Source organism: Moschus berezovskii, chromosome X, assembly GCF_049115385.1.
Source record: "Moschus berezovskii isolate FMDL1 chromosome X, NW_MosBer_1.0, whole genome shotgun sequence".
Classification (NCBI taxonomy): domain Eukaryota; kingdom Metazoa; phylum Chordata; class Mammalia; order Artiodactyla; family Moschidae; genus Moschus; species Moschus berezovskii.
This window is the reverse complement of record NC_142488.1, coordinates 6,708,730-6,729,520: the sequence shown is the minus strand read 5'-3', so window position 1 is coordinate 6,729,520 and position 20,791 is coordinate 6,708,730. Positions and strand designations below refer to the sequence as shown.

Below are 20,791 nucleotides of genomic sequence, written 5' to 3'. Positions count from 1 at the left end.
ATGTAACTATTTAAACATACGCTCTCAGTGTGTTTTTGTTCCACATTGTAGGTGGAGAAGGATCACAGGTCTTCAGTCACTCCCAGACGCCCACTTAAAAAGAAAAGCAAAAACCAGGAAGGAGTCTATAACTAGAAAGAAAAGTGGACGAGCTTAAACACCGAACAATTGATTCCAATAGGTTTCTGGAAGGACTCAGTTCAGTTCAGTCGCTCAGTCGTGTCCGACTCTTTGCGACCCCGTGGACCGCAGCACGCCAGGCCTCCCCGTCCATCACCATCTCCCGGAGCTTGCTCAAACTCACGCCCGTCGAGTCGGTGATGCCATCCAACCATCTCATCCTGGAAGGCCTGTTCAGGTCAGAAACTGAGCAGTCCAACCCACCTTCCACAACGTGTGTTTCATTCTCTGACGACGATCAGACCTGGAAAACAAGAACAGGCCAGTGGAGGGGGAAACGGAGCTGCGTGACAGAGCTGCCTGCAAGGGAAAGTTCACAGTTTCTCAGCCTGCCTTCCACGTGCCTGCACGAAAGCAAACAAGGAAAACCCCGAGGGCTCTTCTCTTTATAAGCGGAAAGGCTACCGGGTGAGTCCTGATGTCCCCGAGGAAGTAATATTCTTGCTGTACCATTCGGGGGCTCTGTGACATTGAGCAATTCAACACAACCTTGGAGGTCACAAAGCCTGCTCATCTGTACTGAACGCCTGGACAGCTCTCACTTTCACTAAACGGACGGAAGCAGAACGTCACAGAACTGCAGTGACAGGAACTCACACCAACCGCCTGGTAAATTAAACACTGATCTCAAATGGGGTTTGAACAAAGAGAAGGGGTTTAGTGGTTTAGAAGTGGTTTAGCTCAATGTATGGCAAAACCACTGCTGCTGCTGCTGCTGCTGCTAAGTCACTTCAGTCGTGTCCGACTCTCTGTGACCCCATAGATGGCAGCCCATCAGGCTCCCCCGTCCCTGGGATTCTCCAGGCAAGAACACTGGAGTGGGTTGCCATTTCCTTCTCCAATGTGACCACTACAATACTGTAATTAGCCTCCAATTAAAATAAATAAATTAAAACAAAAGAAGCGGTTTAGCGAAGAGAATGCAAAACACACACCAACTTGACGCTCAACAGTATTCTAGTCATTCTGCATCCATTGGCAAAGATTAAATTTATGTACAAAGGAAAATAACTAAAAAGCCAGAAAGAATACTTGAAGATTAAAAACAGAAGGATGGGAATAGTTCATTGGAACAATGGAAGACAAAATAGGGGAACACCTAGAATATAAAACTAAAAGATAACAGGAATATACAATTTGAGATAAGAGAATAAAAGTAAATGTTGTCCAATCAAGTGCTTCATTTTCTTTTTTTCTAAAAACACTAGTACACTTTTCAGAAAGAGAAAACAGAAGGGAATATGTTACTTTTAGAAATATAAAGCTGTAAATGTGGTTTTAGGTGCAAGGTAAGAGGAATGAGAGAGAAGTCATGGCCTCCTCTAACTCCAGACTCTCATCGAGTAAATCAATCACAAGTGCTGGGACGTGCAGTCCATGTAGCTTATTAACCAAGGAGTGTGATTTAAAGTTCGAAAGTTAAGTAGTAAAAACTACAGTTGTCATAGAGAAACTGATTAGCAAGTGTCTACAGAATACCGTAGTAGACGCAGTAACTCCCCCTCTTCCGGGATGCCCATGGTCTGATCTCAGAAACCTGTGCAGATGGTACCATGCAGCGACTCTGAAGATGGGAAGAAATTAAGGATCCTCGGACAGAAAATTATCCTGGCTTATCTGGTGGGCCCAATGGAATCCCAAGGACTCTTTATGAGAAGGACGCAGGATGGTCAGAGGTGGGAAAGTGATGCAAGGTGAGAAGCAGAGATTAAAGGATGTGCTTCAAAGGTAGAGACAGGGGCAGCGAGCTTAGCGATGGGAGTGTCCTGTAGAAACTAGAAAAGGCAAAGCACTGGATCCTCCCCCTGGAGCCTCTGGAAAGAATGCTGTCTCGTCCCCCGCCGATACCTGGATTTTAGCCCAAGGAGACCCACTGCAAACTTCTGACCTGCAGACCTGAAAGATGATAACTGTGGGCTGTGTTAAGTTACTAAATGTGTATTTATTTGCTCAAGCAGCAATAGGGAACTAATCCTACTATGAGAATGAGCTAATATACTTTCTGAATAAGTGGATGGGTGGATAAATAAATGTATAGTTAAATTTGTATAGGGGACACATTTATAGATACATCTATCAGTAAAACCTACAGATAGATCTATCAATAAAACTTAGAGATGTATCTATCAATAAGACAGATACATCTATCAATGAAACTTATAGATACATTGATAAAACTTAGAGATATATTATCAATAAAACTTATAGATACATCTATCAATAGAATGTACAGATACATCTATCAATAAAACCTATAGATACATCAATAAAACTTACAGGTACATCTATCAATAGAACTTATAGATACATCAATAAAACTGATAGATACATCAATAAAACTAATGGATAAATCTATGCATAGAACTTATAGATACACCTATCAATAGAAGTTACAGATGCATCAATAAAACTTACAGATACATCTATCATTAGAACTTACAGATACATCAACTGAACTTACAGATATATCTATCAATAAAACCTATAGATACATCTATCAATAAAACTTACAGATACATCTTTAAAAAATCTTATAGATACATCTATCAATAAAACTTATAGATACATCTATCAAAAAATCTTACAGATACATCTATAAATAAAACTTACAGATACATCTATCATTAGAACTTATAGATGTATCTATATCAACTGAACTTACAGATACATCTACCAATAAAACTTACAGATACATCTGTTAAAAAATCTTATAGATACATCTATCAATAAAACTTAGATACAGCTATCAATAAAACTTATAGATACATCTATCAAAAAAATCTTACAAATACATCTGTCAATAGAAATTACAGATACATCTATCTATAAAACTTATAGATACATCTGTCAAAAAATCTTACAGATACATCTATCAATAAAACTAATAGATATAGCAATAAAACTTACAGATAGATCTATCAATAGAACTTACAGACACATCTATCAAAAAATCTTATAGACACATCTATGAAAAAATCTTATAGATACATCTATCAATAAAATTTGCAGATTACCAATAAAACTTACAGTTACAGATTGATAGATCACTTTACAAATAAATTTGCATGAGGTGCCTCCTTAAGCCTGAGGGAGTACCACCAAGGCCCCGGGGTTGCTGGGACTCTGTGCCACATACATCTATCATTTCTGGACACACTGTCAGCTTCAGCTGATACTGTATCTCCTAGCTCTCTCCAGCAACATGCATGCTTATTTCATTATCCCTGCATGCATTCATTTAAACGAGGGGAAGGCAATAGAGAGATGTCCCCCTCAGCATCTGCTTTAACACACTTGATTAAACTGTTTCTGACTTCTGAGTATTCCTTTGTTCCTGGCTTGGTACGAAGCAGTAGGATGGTTTCTTAATATGACCCAAATTTCCCATCATCACAGCCCCAGATCACATGCCGGCCACTTCACAAGGAACAAGAAGCACCCAGCTGGCATCCTTAGCTGGAAGTGAATACCAAGCCTTTTCGTGAGACTGTAACCCCATTTTGTTCATTTAACTTGGGGGTGGCCTAAAACTTTGCTTTTTAGACCGTGACTGCGGGTTCCACTTCTCAGGGAATATCTTCATTTATCGCTGCTTCTAAACTATGCTGGGGACTTCTCTGGTGGTCCAGTGGTTAAGAATCCGCCGGCCAATGCAGGACACGTGGGCTCCATCCCCGATCCAGGAGGATCCCACGTGCTGCAGAGCAACTAAGCCCGTGCACAAAAGCTACTGAGCCTGTGTTCTGGAGCCTGGGAGCCACAAGTACCGAGCCTGCACTCTGGAGCCCGTGTTCCACAATGAGAGAAGCCGCCACAATGCGAAACCCACTCACGACCACGAGAGAAAGCTTACACGCACAGCCATAAATAAATAGACATTACTTTTTTAAATACTTGAAAAATAAAATATGTTGAAAAAAAAAACCTCATCTATTTGAAGCCGGGTCTTACTCATCTCATTGGAAGTGACAGAGACATAGAGACAAGGATCCAAGCTCAATTCTCTTTCTAACTCCAGGCAGGAGTTTCCACGCTGGGTGAGTATTCGCATCAACTGTGGGGGCCTCAGGAAGCGGAGAGCCATCTTCCACAACCCTCCGCTCCCCGGCACCGGGTGAGAATCAATAGGCGTGGTGCCCCACCAACAACATTTGTACAAACAACTCTAGTGGTTGCACATCATAATGCTAAAGGAAAAATGACTTCAAACGACTACGGTATTGAGACCCTACACGTGGTGCGACGTCTTGTCCAATGAATACGGAGATTTCCTGGCCATGTTTTATCACGCCTGTAACACTAGCAGTGACTAACGCCTCATTCTTCCTCTCTGCCGACAGCTGTCCCTAACATATAATTTCTTGTCTTTAACATGCTACAGGCTCCATAAATGTTCTCACTGCTGCTGCTGCTAAGTCGCTTCAGTCATATCTGACTCTGTGCGACCCCATAGATGGCAGCCCACTAGGCTCACCCTAGTGATTCTCCAGGCAAGAACACTGGAGTGGGTTGCCATTTCCTTCTCCAATGTGTGAAAGTGAAAAGTGAAGTCACTCAGTCGTGCCTGACTCTTAGTGACCCCATGGACTGCAGCCTACCAGGCTCCTCCGTCCATGGGATTTTCTAGGCAAGAGTACTGGAGTGGCTTGCCATTGCCTTCTCCGCTAGAATAGATATTACCTATTTATCTTACAAGATGCTTTAGGGTATCAAGACTTCTCAAATATTACTAAATCTGACTCTAAAATTACTCTTGAAATTGATTCATAATCATAGAAATGGGATACTGGGCCTATTTATGAATTGTAAGACTGGACTTTCCTAAGAATCTGTTCAGTTCAGTCGCTCAGTCGTGTCCAACTCTGAGACCCCAAGGACTGCAGCATGCCAGTCTTCCCTGTCCGTCACCAACTCCCGGAACGTGCTCGAACTCATGTCTATCGAGTGGGTGATGCCACCCAACCATCTCCTCCTCTGTCGTCCCCTTCTCCTCCCACCTTCAATCTTTCCCAGCATCAGGGTCTTTTCCGATGAGTCGGCTCTTCACATCACGTGGACAAAGGACTGGAGCTTCAGCTCCAAGAAGCTTCCTAATTTTCCTAAGAATAGCCAGGCTGAAATCAGGCATACAAATTAAAGCTGTTAAAGTTAAACTGTGTTGCAATGGTTCTAAAATACTTTTCATTCCAGGCTTCCCTGGTGGCTCAGTGGTAAGGCATCCACTGGCCAGTGTAGGCAAATGCAGGTTCAATCCCTGACCAAGAATCCACACACCATGGAGTCCCCAAGTCCAAGCATCAAAAGTACTGAGCCTGTGCTATAAGGCCCAGGGGCCACAACCACTGAAGCCTGAGCTTCCTAGAGCCCCTCCCTGCTCAGCAACAGGAGAAGCCCCTGTGATGAGAAGCCCCTGCTCACCGTATCTAGAGAAAGGCCCACACAGCAATAAAGATGCAACACTCCCAAAGACAAATAAATATTAAAAAAAGAATTTATGTACTAAAAGATACATATATATTTCATTCCATTTAAAGATTCATGAAACTGAATTGCTTTCCGAAAGCACTTTTCCAAATCAACTGGCCCTTCTTCTGAATAGATATAATCAAAAAGGTCACACAACAAAGTATAGAGTCTTGGAACATCTTATGGAAAAACCCAAATGAACTTCACGGCCAAGCCAACAAACTTCAAAATATGTTGCTGCTGTTCCGTCACTAAGTCGTGTCCGACTCCGTGGCGTGGATGGCAGCGTGCCCAAATACAGAACTATGTAAAAATAGAGCTCATTCTAATTTTCCCCCCAATTTTATTTTTTCCCTCTATTTTTTACCATACCTGTCCAAAGATCTAATTATGTTCTGAACTTTGGAACATTTTTCTCCATGGTAAATTCACCTTAAGTGCTGAATCATGTGGAAGTTCCAGCAGGTGTTGCTTATTTAATTGGGTGATTTCCCCCAGCTTGCTCTCATCTTTGTCATCTTTGGAACAATTCCAAATTATCCGTATTTTCAGACATCTGATAAGCTCCTGATCCTAGGGGTCCAGGTGCAGTCTAATAAAGTGAGTGCCCGGCATCACCTGAAAAGATCAAAGGAGCCACTGCCTTTCCAGCTGATGTATCTACTTTCTCCACCGCATCCTCTACACTGGAAAGGATTCCTGAAAAGTTGTTGTTAAGTCACTTCAGTCGTGTCCGACCCTGTGTGACCCCATAGACGGAAGCCCACCAGTCTCCCCCATCCCTGGGATTCTCCAGGCAAGAACACTGGAGTGGGTTGCCATTTCCTTCTCCAACGTGTGAAAGCGAAAGTGAAGTTGCTCAGTCGTGTCCGACCCTTAGCGACCCCACGGACTGCAGCCTACCAGGCTCCTCCATCCATGGGATTTTCCAGGCAAGAGTACTGGAGTGGCTTGCCATTGCCTTCTCCGCCTGAAAAGTTACACTGCGAGATAATGCCATTTGCCGCAAGACGGATGGACCTAGAGACTGTCATACTGAGTGTACTCAGTCAGAAAGAGGAGAAGAAATATCAGATGACATTCCCTATATGTGGAATCTAAAAAGGAATGATACAAATGAATGCACGCACAAAACACAACAGATTCACACACTGAAAGAATGAAGTAACAGTTGCTGGGGGAAGGGATTCTTAGGGAGTCTGGGATGGACATGGACACACTGCTGTGTTTAACATGGAGAACAAGCAAGGACCTGCTGGACAGCACAGGGAGCTCTGCTCAATCCTCTGTAATAAGCTTATGGTTCCCAGGGGGAAGGATGGGGGAAGGGATAGTCAGGGAGTTTGGGATGGACATGGGCACACTGCTGGATTTCACATGGAGAACCAGCAAGGACCTGCTGGACAGCACAGGGAGCTCTGCTCAATCCTCTGTAATAAGCTTATGGCTCCCAGGGGGAAGGATGGGGGAAGGGATAGTTAGGGAGTTTGGGATGGACATGGGCACACTGCTGGATTTAACATGGAGAACCAGCAAGGAGTTACTGTATAGCAAAAAAAAAAAAAAAGAGTTATTCTTCAGTACTTAAACATTTTTGAGTGAGTGACAGACGGAGTGGCAATGTGCCCTGTTCGCATTCTCTTATCTAAGGATCACTGGAGGAGATTCTTCTGAAGTTGACTAGCCTATCTTAACAGCATTCAGCTTCCACGCCTGAGACCGCGGTACTGACCAAGGACAGACCGGAGTGCGTGGGGAACACACGGTTCAGCAACACTGTTCATGATATTCAAGTTACAAACCTTCCTCTGCGATTTCCGTGGCATCCTCTTTCGGTGCACGCAGTTGCCATTTCCACGTAACTCTTTAAAGAGATGACACTAACGTGTATCCATCCAAAAGGGACTGCTAAAAAGGAAAAAAAAAATGAGCACTTTCTCAGCATCGTGAGGCAGAGTATGTCTTCTCATTGGAAGTTAAGGTCATAAAGACTTTTGTACACATTTAGGTAGAAGGGGAAGATACGTAATTATGCATTTGATTGCTGACCTGATTTTCTGCTTTCAGTTCAGTTCAGTTCAGTCGCTCAGTCGTGTCCGACTCTTTGCGACCCCATGAATCACAGCACGCCAGGCCTCCCTGTCCATCACCAACTCCCGGAGTTCACTCAAACTCATGTCCACAGAGTCGATGATGCCATCCAGCCACGTCATTCTCTGTCGTCCCGTTCTCCTCCTGCTTTAGCTGACTACAAACAAGAAAAGTTTCTGTAATTTTGTAAAACAAAATGACTCCATGAAAAGGATACAGTGCATTAAATATATATTTTTTTGCTAAAATACAAACTATTCTCGGTTTAGACCATGAAAAGGATTACGAGTTACACTTAATTATTTTAAGAGTAAAATCACTAACTGTGTGTAATACTGTATATGTGCTGTGCTTAGTCTCTCAGTCCTGTCTGACTCTTTGCGAACCCATGGACTGTAGCCCACCAGGCTCCTCTGTCCACGGGGATTCTCCAGGCAAGAATGCTGGAGTGGGTTGCCATGCCCTCCTCCAGGGGATCTTCCCGACCCAGGGATTGAACCCACATCTCCCACACTGCAGGCAGATTCTTTATCATCTGAGCCACAAGGGAAACCCTATACTGTGTGTATATATATTCTCCAGTTAAATGTGTGAATTGCCTTATAGTCTCACAGAAAAAATCCATTGAGTAAGAACAATGGAAAATAATTACGACGCTTGTCGTTATATTTTTAAGACATTGATTTAAGTAGCGGTTAATGGGGAAGTCATTTTTCTACTGCTCCCAGCAAGCACAAATAAATATGACCATGCTGCTACTGCTACTGCTGCTAAGTCACTTCAGTCGTGTCCGACATGAAGTACAGTTCCTCTCTCTCTCTTACACACACACACACACACACACACACACACACAAGGGCATACTGCTGCTGCTGCTAAATCGCTTCAGTCGTGTCTGACTCTGTGCGACCCCATAGATGGCAGCCCACCAGTCTCCGCCGTCCCTGGGATTCTCCAGGCAAGAACACTGGAGTGGGTTGCCATTTCCTTCTCCAATGTGTGAAAGTGAAAAATGAAAGTGAAGTCGCTCAGTCGTGTCTGACTCACAGCGACCCCATGGACTGCAGCCTACCAGGCTCCTCCGTCCATGGGATTTTCTAGGCAAGAGTACTGGAGTGGCTTGCCATTGCCTTATGACCATACAGTTCAATAAACAAGACCTTTTGTGAAAATTTACATGTATATAAAAGACATGACAGAACTTCATCTATGTATTAACAGACACAAATACTTTGGCCACCTGATGCGAAGAGCTGACTCATTGGAAAAGACCCTGATGCTAGGGAAGATTGAAGGCCGGAGGAGAAGGGGACGACAGAGGGTGAGATGGTTGGATGGCATCCCCGACTCGACGGACATGAGTTTAAGCAAGCTCCAGGAGTTGGTGATGGACAGGGAGGCCTGGTGTGCTGCAGTCCATGGGGTCGCCAAGAGTCAGACACGACTGAGCGACTGAACTGAACTGAAAGGCAGAGAAGGCGTGGGTGATCTTCCATGGATGAAGAGGCAGAGCACAGAGGATTATCAGGGCAGAGAAACTACCCTGTGAGATTCTATAATATGGATACGTGATTAGACATTTGTTCAAGCCCACTGAATGGACAACTTGAAAAGTGAACCCTACGTTAAACAACAGACTTTGAGTGATTATGATGTGTCATAACGAGGGTTCATCTTTGATTTTATAAAAACGCACCATTTTTTATTAAAAAAAAAAAAATAGCACCATTCCATGGTGTCGATAATGGGAGAAGTCATGTATACATATGAAGGCGGGAAATACATGGGAAACCTCTGCACCGCCCTCTCGACGTTGACGTAAACCTAACACTCTCAATAAAAATAGCGTCTAAAAGAAAAGAAACACCAGGTCACAATCCCCACTCATCCTTCCACCACAGGGATCCTCAGGGCCAGTACTCCAGAGCGTGGAGACGACTGGAGATCCTCTCACGGTGGGCGTGAGCTGGCCGTGGCAACGCTGAGAGTTCTAACAGTGCCTGCTTCTAGCCGTGGTCCTCTATCTTCCTGGTCTTTCATTCCTGAATCTTCCGTGTACTTTGCTCCTTTTTAAAACCACTGTCTTAGCGCCTTGGAGAATTAAGGAACATAGGTGTGTCCCTGCGAGGAGACCCCCACGGGGTCGCAAAGAGATGGACACGACTGAGCGACTGAACTGAACTGAGGACAGCAGCTGGTTGTGCAGGGATGCTCGGGAGAGACTGGTCATACAGAGCACGAGTGACCTGCCAGACTCCAACCATGGGCTACGTGATCAGAACTGCTGCACACAACCGGGGAAAGTGCAACAGCTCTGCGGGAGGCAAATCCCAAGGAGGAATGGCTTTCTTGCAGCTTATGGAATGCGGCTTCAAAGTTTTCGTAATTTGGCTATTGAAGAAAATAGGAACTTAAAAAAAAGAAACAAACAGCAGGGAGGATGACTCTGAGTTTAAGCAGTGTACAGCCACAGGTGGATACGTCAGCCTCAGCCACTGCTCTGAGAATCAGTGAAACTGGCTCCTTCACAAAGCTGAGCTGTGGCTCTTGAAATGGCCATCGCAAACAGTGGATCTCAGATTCCGGGGATGGATACAGCACCGTGTCTCCTCATTGTCACAGCTTCTCCAACTTTTTCCAAATACAGAGTAAGAATTGCTAAATATCTCTTCAGATTCTGTTTCTTTTTTAATTTAATGAATACTTATTAAACATTGATTTGGGGGTATTACTATGCCGGTAGTTAATTGGTTCATTGGAAAAGTCTGCAGAAGTAAAGGTCTAAAAAACGGAAAATCAAAATGAAACTAAAAATGTATACAACATTCATTCTCCCATATCTTGATGTATATGGTTTTTATTTTTTGAATGGATGTCTCTTCAATCCTAAAAGAAACCAATCCTGAATATTCATTGGAAAGGGTGACGCTGAAGCTCCAATACTTTGGCCACCTGATGCAAAGAACTGACTCACTGGAAAAGACCCTGATGCTAGGAAAGATTGGTGGCAGGAGGAGAAGGGGACGACAGAGGATGAGATGGTCGGATGGTACCACCGACTCAATGGACAAGAATCTGAGCAAGCTCCAGGAGATAGTGAAGGACAGGCAGGCCTAGCGTGCTGCAGTCCACCGGGTCACAAAGGGTCGGACACAAGTAAGCAACTGAACAACAGCTCTTAGCTTGAGCTTAGTATCTTTTTCTTTTCCATAAGCCACACCTCTAATTACTTGCTTCTTCTTCAAAGACACTGGTGAAGGAATTTAAACCCAGATTTCTGAGAGAGATTACAGTATCCATGGAGTTTTAAATGTCCACGCTTTTCTTCTTCCTAGATTGCAATATGTTTAGGATCAACATCATATGCTTACTTCCTATGTTTCGAGAAATGATATGTTATTACCTGGGGATTCTAATGGGCCTCTGAAGACTGAAAAGTAGTCACTGAAATATTATCCAGTGTCAATCCATCAACAGGACGGACATTCTCCTTATGGATGACTTTTTTCTTTCCTTATGTGATACCTACGGGATTAATTTAAGAAGGATAAAATCAGAGACAATTAGACACAATGACATCAGAGCAAAGTTAATGTGTAGTTTGAGGTTCAATACATAAGCCAGACGTTTTACAAAGGAACGGACCAGGGGAGTAAAGGAAAGGAAAACGCTGCAACCCTTTAGGAAAGGAGCATTTCAAGACTCACGAATTAACAACGCCCTTGCCGTATTACGCCACTGGACATAATAAAAGTGTTTTATTGATAAGCTGCCCTAATAGCAGTTGTGCTCAAGATGAGTGTCTACAATCACTCATATTGAAGAAGAAAGTGACACCTTGGCGGGCTATGTCAAACGCTGAGAACCATACTACTGGAGGGAGGGCTTGGGACCAAGTGTGAGGCATTTCCTTATGTATCCACTCTCACGACCTGTATCACAACGTTTTACTCACGCTCTTGAAATGGTAATCCCAGTAACCTCCCACCTAAACCTTCATCGCAAAGAAACTGTTAACAAATCGAAAAGTCGAGTGCACGGAAATATTCATAACGGTAAAAACTGTGAAGCACCCACAGAAGGGAACAGCAAGTAAAGTTTGGTGTATTGATCAAAAGACAAGAGTTAACTTATAATTCTGAAATGCATTTGGTGTTATAGAAAATGACACTGATAAACTAGTAAATGAAAAAAAAAAAGCAGATTAAAACATTTTATGAAAACTACAATTTCTAATACCAGACCACCTTACCTGCTTCCTGAGAACTCTGAATGCAGGTTAAGAAGCAAAAGTTAGAACCGGACATGGAACAACAGACTGGTTCCAAATAGGTAAGGAGTACGTCAAGGTTGTATATTGTCACCCTGCTTATTTAACTTATATGCAGACTACATCATGAGAAACGCTGGGCTGGATGAAGGACAAGCTGGAATCGAGGCTGCCGGGAGAAATATCAATAACCTGAGATACGCAGATGACACCACCCTTATGGCAGAAAGTGAAGAAGAACTAAAAACCCTCTTGATGAAAATGAAAGAGGAGAGTGAAAAAGTTGGCTTAAAGCTCAACATTCAGAAAACTAAGATCATGGCCTCTGGTCCCATCACGTCATGGAAAACAGATGGGGAAACAATAGAACCAGTGACAGACTATTTTCCTGGGCTCCAAAATCACTGCAGATGGTGACAGCAGCCATGAAATTAAAAGATGGTTGCTTCTTGGAAGAAAAGCTATGACAAACCTAGAAAGCATATTAAAAGACACAGATAATACTTTGCTGATAAAGGTCCGTCTAATCAAGGCTAGGGTTTTTCCACTGGTCACGTATGGATGTGAGATTGGACTATAAAGAAAGCTGAACACCGAAGAATTGATGCTTTTGAACTGTGGTGTTGGAGAAGACTCTTGAGAGTCCCTCGGACTGCAAGGAGATCCAACCAGTCCATCCTAAAGGAAATCAGTCCTGAATATTCATTGAAAGGATTGATGGTGAAGCTCCCATACTTTGGCCACCTGATACGAAGAACTGACTCACTGGAAAAGATCCTGATGCTGGGAAAGATTGAAAGTGGGAGGAGAAGGGTACGACAGAGGATGAGATGGTTGGATGGCATCACTGACCTGATGGACATGAGTTTGAGCAAGTTCCGGGAGTTGGTGATGGACAGTGGGGCCTGGCGTGCTGTGATTCATGGGGTCGCAAAGAGTCGGACACGACTGAACAACTGAATTGAATGATAATTTTTAATATTAGAAATATAGCTTCGGTTCAGTTCAGTCGCTCAGTCGTGTCCGATTCTTTGCGACCCCATCAATCACAGCACGCCAGGCCTCCCTGTCCATCACCAACTCCCGGAGTTCACTCAAACTCATGTCCATCCAGTCGGTGATGCCATCCAGCCATCTCATTCTCTGTCGCCCCCTTCTTCTCCTGCCCCCAATCCCTCCCAGCATCAGAGTCTTTTCCAATGAGTCAACTCGTCACATGAGGTGGTCAAAGTATTGGAGTTTCAGCTTTAGCATCAGTCCTTCCAGGACTTATAATGGACTGGCTGGATATCTTTGCAGTCCAAGGGCTTGCTGCTGCTGCTGCTGCTAAGTCACTTCAGTCATGTCCGACTCTGTGTGACCCCATAGATGGCAGCCCACCAGGCTCCGCCATCCCTGGGATTCTCCAGGCAAGAACACTGGAGTGGGTTGCCATTTCCTTCTCTAATGTGTGAAAGCAAAAAGTGAAAGTGAAGTTGCTCAGTCTTGTCCGACTTTAAAAATCATTAGAATGTGATTTTAATATGTGAGAATTCTGATTATTTTTAGTTTTGTTTTGGCAGGGATCAAACCATTTTATTTGAGAGGCTGTGAGCTTTTGACACTGAAAATACTAGTTTTAGTTGTGTGTAATTTGAATGTAATGAAAATCTCCAAATAAACCCATATAGATGTGATTAACAAAACAGAGACCCATTAAGTCCGCAATCTTGTAATAGAAAAAAATAGTAATGCCATTAATGTACCTTTTTGCCATTTAACAAGCTCCAGAGAAAGTGTGAAGTGTCTTTTCGCTATAAGCAACCTTAGCATTTTGGGAATTGTTGGTGTAACCTCTGTGAATAGGTTTCATTATCTGAAAAAGGGTGGGTTTGGAGTCCATCCTTAAATTGCCTTCAGTGGCAACACTCTCTGAATTTTATAAATCTGAGGAAGAAAATATAAAAGAAGAAACAAATTCACCAGCATGGAGAAATGTATAACAGAAGAACGGTTTTAGAGTAAGTGAGATAATCAAAAACATTGAACGTGGACCATTTCAGCTCAGGATAAATTACATAGGTCTGTATATATGTGTAAGAGGAAAGATGATTCATTTTTCTGTCGATGGATTCTTGGAAAGTTTCCAATGTGGGGGCCGGAAATCAAATACCCACATGGAAAATCTACTGAACGTGCATACCTTAACTCAACCCAAACAGACAATGGCCAAAAAACCGGGGTAGGGCATTAAGGATGGAGATTCAGTCACGCGGAATGAACTTCTTAACACCCCCTTCGCTATCTTGAAACCTCTTTCTTGCCTGTGTTCATACATTCAAACCCTCTGTAAGAGGGGTGGTCAGAAGCCAGGGCCACCGTGCTCAACATTAACAAAGGACGCGAATCAATTCCAGGACGTTCAAACCAAGCAAAGACTCCACGTGGGCACACTGAACTCACTGGTAAGCAGCCTTGTTCTCTTCCAAATACTGTTTTTATATGCGTCCCGGCTGTGAAGGCCACAACTCACATAGGAAGCGACATCTAATACAATTCCATGCAGCCACAGACGACGCTTGATGATAAAGTCGCAGCTTCTCAGGAGTGTGACTTCAGTGGTCATCATCAACACAGACCTATTTGAATAATTATAGACGCTCTTTCTGGCCTTGGATAAACGTTAAGTCTCACGAGCTTACACAGTGCCCACTCTAGATGGCATCTACACGTCACATCTAGTATTAGGAGGTTCTAAAAAAGTTGGTGATGGACAGGGAGGTCTGGCGTGCTGTGATTCATGGGGTCGCAGAGAGTCGGACACGACTGAGCGACTGAACTGAACTGAACTGAACTGAAGTGAACATCGCTCAGTCGTGTCTGACTCTTTGCAACCCCATGGACCATACAGTCCATGGAATTCTCCAGGCCAGAATACTGGAGTGGGTAGCCTTTTCCTTCTCTGAGGGGATCTTCCCAAACCAGGGATCGAACCCAGATCTCCCACATTGCAGGCAAATTCTTTACCAGCTGAGCCACAAGGGAGGAGGCCCAGGAGATTCTAAGAAATGGTCCAAAACAAGTATACTGACTGGACTTTTGGACTCTCATTAAAGAATGAACTTGACACATTCTTCCAAGGAAGCCAAGAAGGAAAGTAATTTCAGAATTCTGGGTTTGTGCAGTGGCCTAGACATAAATTTCTTTTAAAGGGATTGAATTTCATCTTGTCTCGAGAAACTAAAATAACAGGAAAGAAGTAAGACCAAGAAATGAATTTAAAAGTGGGTAAGTTACAGAAGTTTTACATAAACCATTAGAACAGCACAGTCTGATTTGTAAATGTCTCCAATTTTATTGGAAAACCAAACAGCTATTTTCGTAGCTTCGACGTGTGGCAAATCGGTCTGTGACAGCAAAGATCCTTAATTCCAAACTCAGCCACCAGGGAAACCCTGAGCCAGCAGGTAAGCCCCTTGATTTTTCTCATAATCATTTTTAGAGTCTATTTTCTTGATGTGAACTACCCTACAAAGGGATTTCTTTTCCAAGTTATTGATCATTTTATTGCTTGAATTTGAGAGGTCTCCAATTCTTAATTTCAGAAAAATTTCTCTACTGGGTGTTGCATTAATACTGAACCTCTTGCAACCATCATGAATTTCAAATAACTTAAATGAACTTCCAAGAAGCTCGTGTAATTTATGGCCTGATGTATTTTGGCCTGAACACTGGAGCATCGAACCCACATCTCCTGCACTGGCAAGCAGATGTTTTACCATCTGAGTGAACAAGAATCCGGAGGGCAAGACCCTCTTTCGCAAATGCCAATATTCACATCTTAGTATACAGTTTTATTTTTCAGGTACCGAGATGATGCCTTTTGAGGACCTGGAAGTTCTCCATTCCTGGAACTATTCACACACAGCTGGATGTACAAGTAGTGGAAACGGAACAGCAAGTTTCCAAACGATGGCCAATTTGAGTCTAGAAAATATCTTAAAAAAAAAAAAAAAGAATTCCATGGAATTCTCCAGGCCAGAATAATGGAGTGGGTAACCATTCCCTGCTCCAGGGGATCTTCCCAACCCAGGGATTGAACCCAGGTCTCCTGCACTGCAGGGAGATTCTTTACCAGCTGAGCCACCAAGGAAGCCCAGAAAATATATCTAACATCTCACCAAATGCTCACCTAATCTAAGGTTCTGTGAATCCAAGCATCCGTGTCTTTGCCTGGTTTACATTTTAAATCCTCCTTGGAGAATACAAGGTCTCACCTTTATTTCTAGGGAGCCAGTAAATACAGAACTGAGAGCTTAGGTGTTGACTCAACGTGCGGATGACATGTTACTGAGATGTCTTAGTAACCTTATGGACAAACCCAAGTGAACTTTTGTGGCCAACCCAATACAGAGTCTCGGGGCCTCCTCCTGAGAGTCCTCCTGCTTTCTCTCCAGCATGGAAGCTGGATTTGTTCCATGGGAGGCTCAGGGATTTACAGTGTCACAAACATGACATCTGTCACCCTCCCCGAGACTGAGGCGTGGAATGGCCGCATTTCAAGGGTGAAGTAAGGTCACAGGGAGCCCAGGTTCAGGAGGCAAGAGGCCACGTGAGGGCTGGCATCCATGCTGTGGTTCACGGGAAGTCACCTCCGGATGCGTGCACCCTCGGTCACTCAGGTATGTCTGACACTTTGCGACCCCATGGACTGTAGCTCCTCGAGGCTCCTCTGTCCATGGGATTTCCCAGGCAAGCATACTGGAGCGGGGTTGCCATTTATTTCTCCAGGGGGTCTTCCCGACCCAGCGACCGAACCTCCATGTCTTACACTGGCAGATAGATCCTTTACGACTGAGCTACTAACAAAGCCCATCTTTGGGACCAGCATCCTATATCTGGTTTCCAGATACTCAGTTCTCTTCCAAGACACCAGAGTCATGTCATTCCAGAGTCAAGGGTGGGGTGAAGTTACAAAAGTGCGTCTCCTAAGAACCTTCAGGTGCAGAAGGATTTACTTGGGTGCGGCTCCTTTTGATCTGAAGGCACCTGAACCAAAGAGATGAGTCATTTGCCTCTTGGGTGTAAACAAACAACCATGAAAGAGGCAAAGAAGTAGGAGAATGGCCACAGATACCTCAGTATGAACACTCAAGTTTCATACAGACTTTTCAACTGTGTGAAAACTCTTAGAACAACTGACTGTCGACGGTGCCCTTCCGAGCACCCAGATTTCGGTTCTGATGTACCTTTGCCTCTTTCAAGAGGCCAGAGCTTCTTGGCGAAATGACTGGTTGTCATTCAGGGTCAGGGGAAAAACAAGATGAGACCAGAACATCTGGACACATCAAGAGAAATAATAATACCAAAGAGAAGCAGGGTTGAGTCAGAAAGACTCAGTGGCCAAGCCGCAGGAGCTTGCACTTGCTGATGCTGAGCCAATTTCAGCTTCGGTAAGTAAGGCCAGATCTGAGTGAAACCTCACAAATATATTTCAGTTCAGTCCTCAGTCCTGTCTGACTCTTTGTGACCCCATGGACTGCAGCACGCCAGGCCTTCCTGTCCATCACCAACTCCCGGAGCTCACTCAAACTCACGTCCGTTGAGTCGGTGATGCCATCCAACCATCTCATGCTCTGTCGTCCCCTTCTCCCCCCACCTTCAATCTTTCCCAGCATCAGGGTGTTTTCTAATGAGTCAGCTCTTGGCATCGGGTGGTCAAAGTATTGGAGCTTCAGCATCAGTCCTTTCAATGAATATTCAAGACTGATTTCCTTTAGGATGGACTGGTTGGATCTCCTTGCAGTCCAAGGGACTCTCAAGAGTCTTCTCCAACACCACAGTTCAAAAGCATCAATTCTTCAGCGCTCAGCTTTCTTTATAGTTCAACTCTTACATCCATACACGACTACTGGGAAAACAATAGTCTTGACTAGATGGACCTTTGTTGGTAAAGTAATGTCTCTGCTTTTTAATATGCTGTCTAGGTTGGTCATAACTTTTCTTCCAAGGAGCAAGCGTCTTTGAATTTCATGGCTGCAATCACCATCTGCAGAGGTTTTGGAGCCTAATAAAATAGTCTGTCACTGCTTCCATTGTTTCCCCATCTATGTGCCATGACGTGATGGGACCAGATGCCATGATTTAGTTTTCTGAATGCTGAGTTTCAGGCCAATTTTTTCATTCTCCTCTTTCACTTTCTTCAAGAGGCTCTTTAGTTCTTATTCACTTTCTGCCATAAGGGTGATGTCATCTGCATATCTGAGGTTATTGATATTTCTCCCGGAAATCTTGATTCCAGCCTGTGCTTCATCCAGCCTAGAGTTTCTCATGATGTACTCTGCGTATAAGTTAAATAAGCAGGGTGACAATATACAGGCTTGATGTACTCTTTTCCCGATTTGAAACCAGTCTGTTGTTCCATGTCCAGTTCTAACTGTTGCTGCTTGACTTGCATACAGATTTCTATTTAGATCCATGAATTTATACATACATTTAAAAAATCTAACTAATTGATCATACTGTGAAGATGCTGCTGCTGCTGCTGCTAAGCCACTTCAGTCATGTCCGACTCTGTGCGACCCCACAGATGGCAGCCCACCAGGCTCCCCCATCCCTGGGATTCTCCAGGCAAGAACACTGGAGTGGGTTGCCATTTCCTTCTCCAATGTGTGAAAGTGAAAAGTGAAAGTGAAGTCGCTCAGTCATGTCTGACCCTTAGCGACCCCACAACTGCAGCCTACCAGGCTCCTCCATCCGTGGGATTTTCTAGGCAAGAGTACTGGAGTGGCTTGCCATTTGAGAGGTGCCAATTTTTCACTTTGAAAATCTAAATGTGTGTCTTGCTTTTTTCCATATAAGCAACAGAATGTGAGCTGAGATTTACATTTTCGCTACTGTTCAGTTCAGTCGCTCAGTCATGTCCGACTCTTTGTGACCCCATGAATCACAACACGCCAGGCCTCCCTGTCCATCACCAACTCCCAGAGTTAGGTAAATGAAAAAATTAGATTATCTGATTAGGGGACCTCCCTGGTGGCCCAGTGATGAAGAATCCGCATTCTGATGCAAGGGACATGGGTACCACCCCTGGTCAGGGAACTAAGATCCCACACGCCAAGAGGCAACTCAGCCTCCCAAGCAGCACAAGTAGAAAAACCAGTGTGCTGCAATGCAGAACCCAGTGCAGCCAAATAATAAAAAATACCCTCTCCAAGGAGAGCTCTTAGTATGTCTAATCTCGTTCAATGGTCAGAAATCCCCCTCAATTTTTTTTAAATTTATTTTATTGGAGGCAAATTACCTTACATTAATATATTCATTGGTTTTGCCATACATTGACATGAATCCGCCCCGGGTGTACATGTGTTCCCTTTCTTGAACCCCCCTCCCACCTCCCTCTTCCCCATATCCTCCCTCCAGGTCATCCCCGTGCACCAGCCCCAAGCATCCTGTATCATGCGTCGAACCTGTACTGGTCACTTATGATAATATACATGCTACAATGCCGTTCTCCCCAATCATCCCACCTTCACCCTCTCCCACAGAGTCCCAAAGACTGTTCTATATACCTATGTCTCTTTTGCTGTCTTGTATACAGTGTTAAGGTTACCATCTTTCTAAATTCCATATATATGCGTTAATATACGGTATTGATGTTCTTCTTTCTGGCTTACTTCACTCTGTATAATTGGCTCCAATTTCATCCAACTCATTAAAACTGATTCAAATGCATTCTTTTTGATGGCTGAGAAATACTCCATTGTGTATATGTACCAAAGCTTTCTTATCCATTCGTCTGCAGATGGACATCTAGGTTGCTTCCATGTCCTGGCTATTATAAACAGTGCTGCAATGAACATTGGAGTACATGTGTCTCTTTCAATTCTGGTTTCCTCGGTGTGTATGCCCAGGAGAGCGATCGCTGGATCATATGGCAGTTCTATTTCCAGTTTTTTGAGGAATCTCCACACTGTTCTCCATAGTGGCTGTACTAGTTTGCCTTCCCACCAACAGTGTAAGAGGGTTCCTTTCTCTCTACATCCTCTCCAGCATTTATTGCATGTAGACTTTTGGATAGCAGCCATTCTGACTGGTGTGAAATGGTATCTCATTGTGGTTTTGATTTGCATTTCTCTGATTATGAGGGATGTTGAGCATTTTTTCATGTGTTTGTTAGCCATCTGTATGTCTTCTTTGGAGAAATGTCTGTTTAGTTCTTTGGCCCATTGTTTGATTGGGTCACTTATTTTTCTGGAATTGAGCTGCAGGAAAAACAGTCTCTTTAACAAGTGGTGCTGGGAAAACTGGTCAGCCACTTGTAAAAGAATGAAACTAGAACACTTCCTAACACCATACACCAAAATAAACTCAAAATGGATTAGAGAGCTAAATGTAAGACCAGATTCTATAAAACTCCTAGAGGAGAACGTAGGCAAAACACTCTCCGACATAAATCACAGCAGGATCCTCCAAGACCCACCTCCCAGAATACTGGAAATAAAAGCAAAAATAAACAAATGGGACCTAATTAAAATCAAAAGCTTCTGCACAGCAAAGGAAACTATAAGCAAGGTAAAAAGACAGCCTTCAGAATGGGAGAAAATAATAGCAAATGAAGCAACTGATAAAGGATTAATCCCCTCAATTTTTAAAAGCGGTGTTAGGATGGACAAGACGTTGGACCCAGGACAGAGCAAACGGTGGGCCTCCCGGGTGGCCCAGTGGTAGAGAATCTGCCAGTCAATGCACAACACAGAGGAGACCCAACTTGGATCCCTGGGTCGGGAAGACCTCCTGGAGGAG

General features: G+C 43.7%; 1 long non-coding RNA gene across 2 annotated transcripts in view; it reads right to left on the bottom strand.

The window, feature by feature from the left end:
- Nucleotides 1-200: 200 nt before the first annotated feature.
- Nucleotides 201-20,791, bottom strand: part of LOC129564346 (uncharacterized) — a 193,649-nt gene continuing 173,058 nt past the window's right edge. Inside the window, exons 4-7 of one of the 2 annotated variants that reach the window (XR_008687473.2) lie at nucleotides 11,141-11,262; nucleotides 7,696-7,894; nucleotides 7,449-7,554; nucleotides 201-424 (exon numbers count right to left, since the gene is read on the bottom strand). This is a non-coding gene — a long non-coding RNA (uncharacterized LOC129564346). The remainder of the gene's footprint in view (nucleotides 425-7,448; nucleotides 7,555-7,695; nucleotides 7,895-11,140; nucleotides 11,263-20,791) is intronic. The other variant, XR_008687475.2, reaches the window with a different exon arrangement.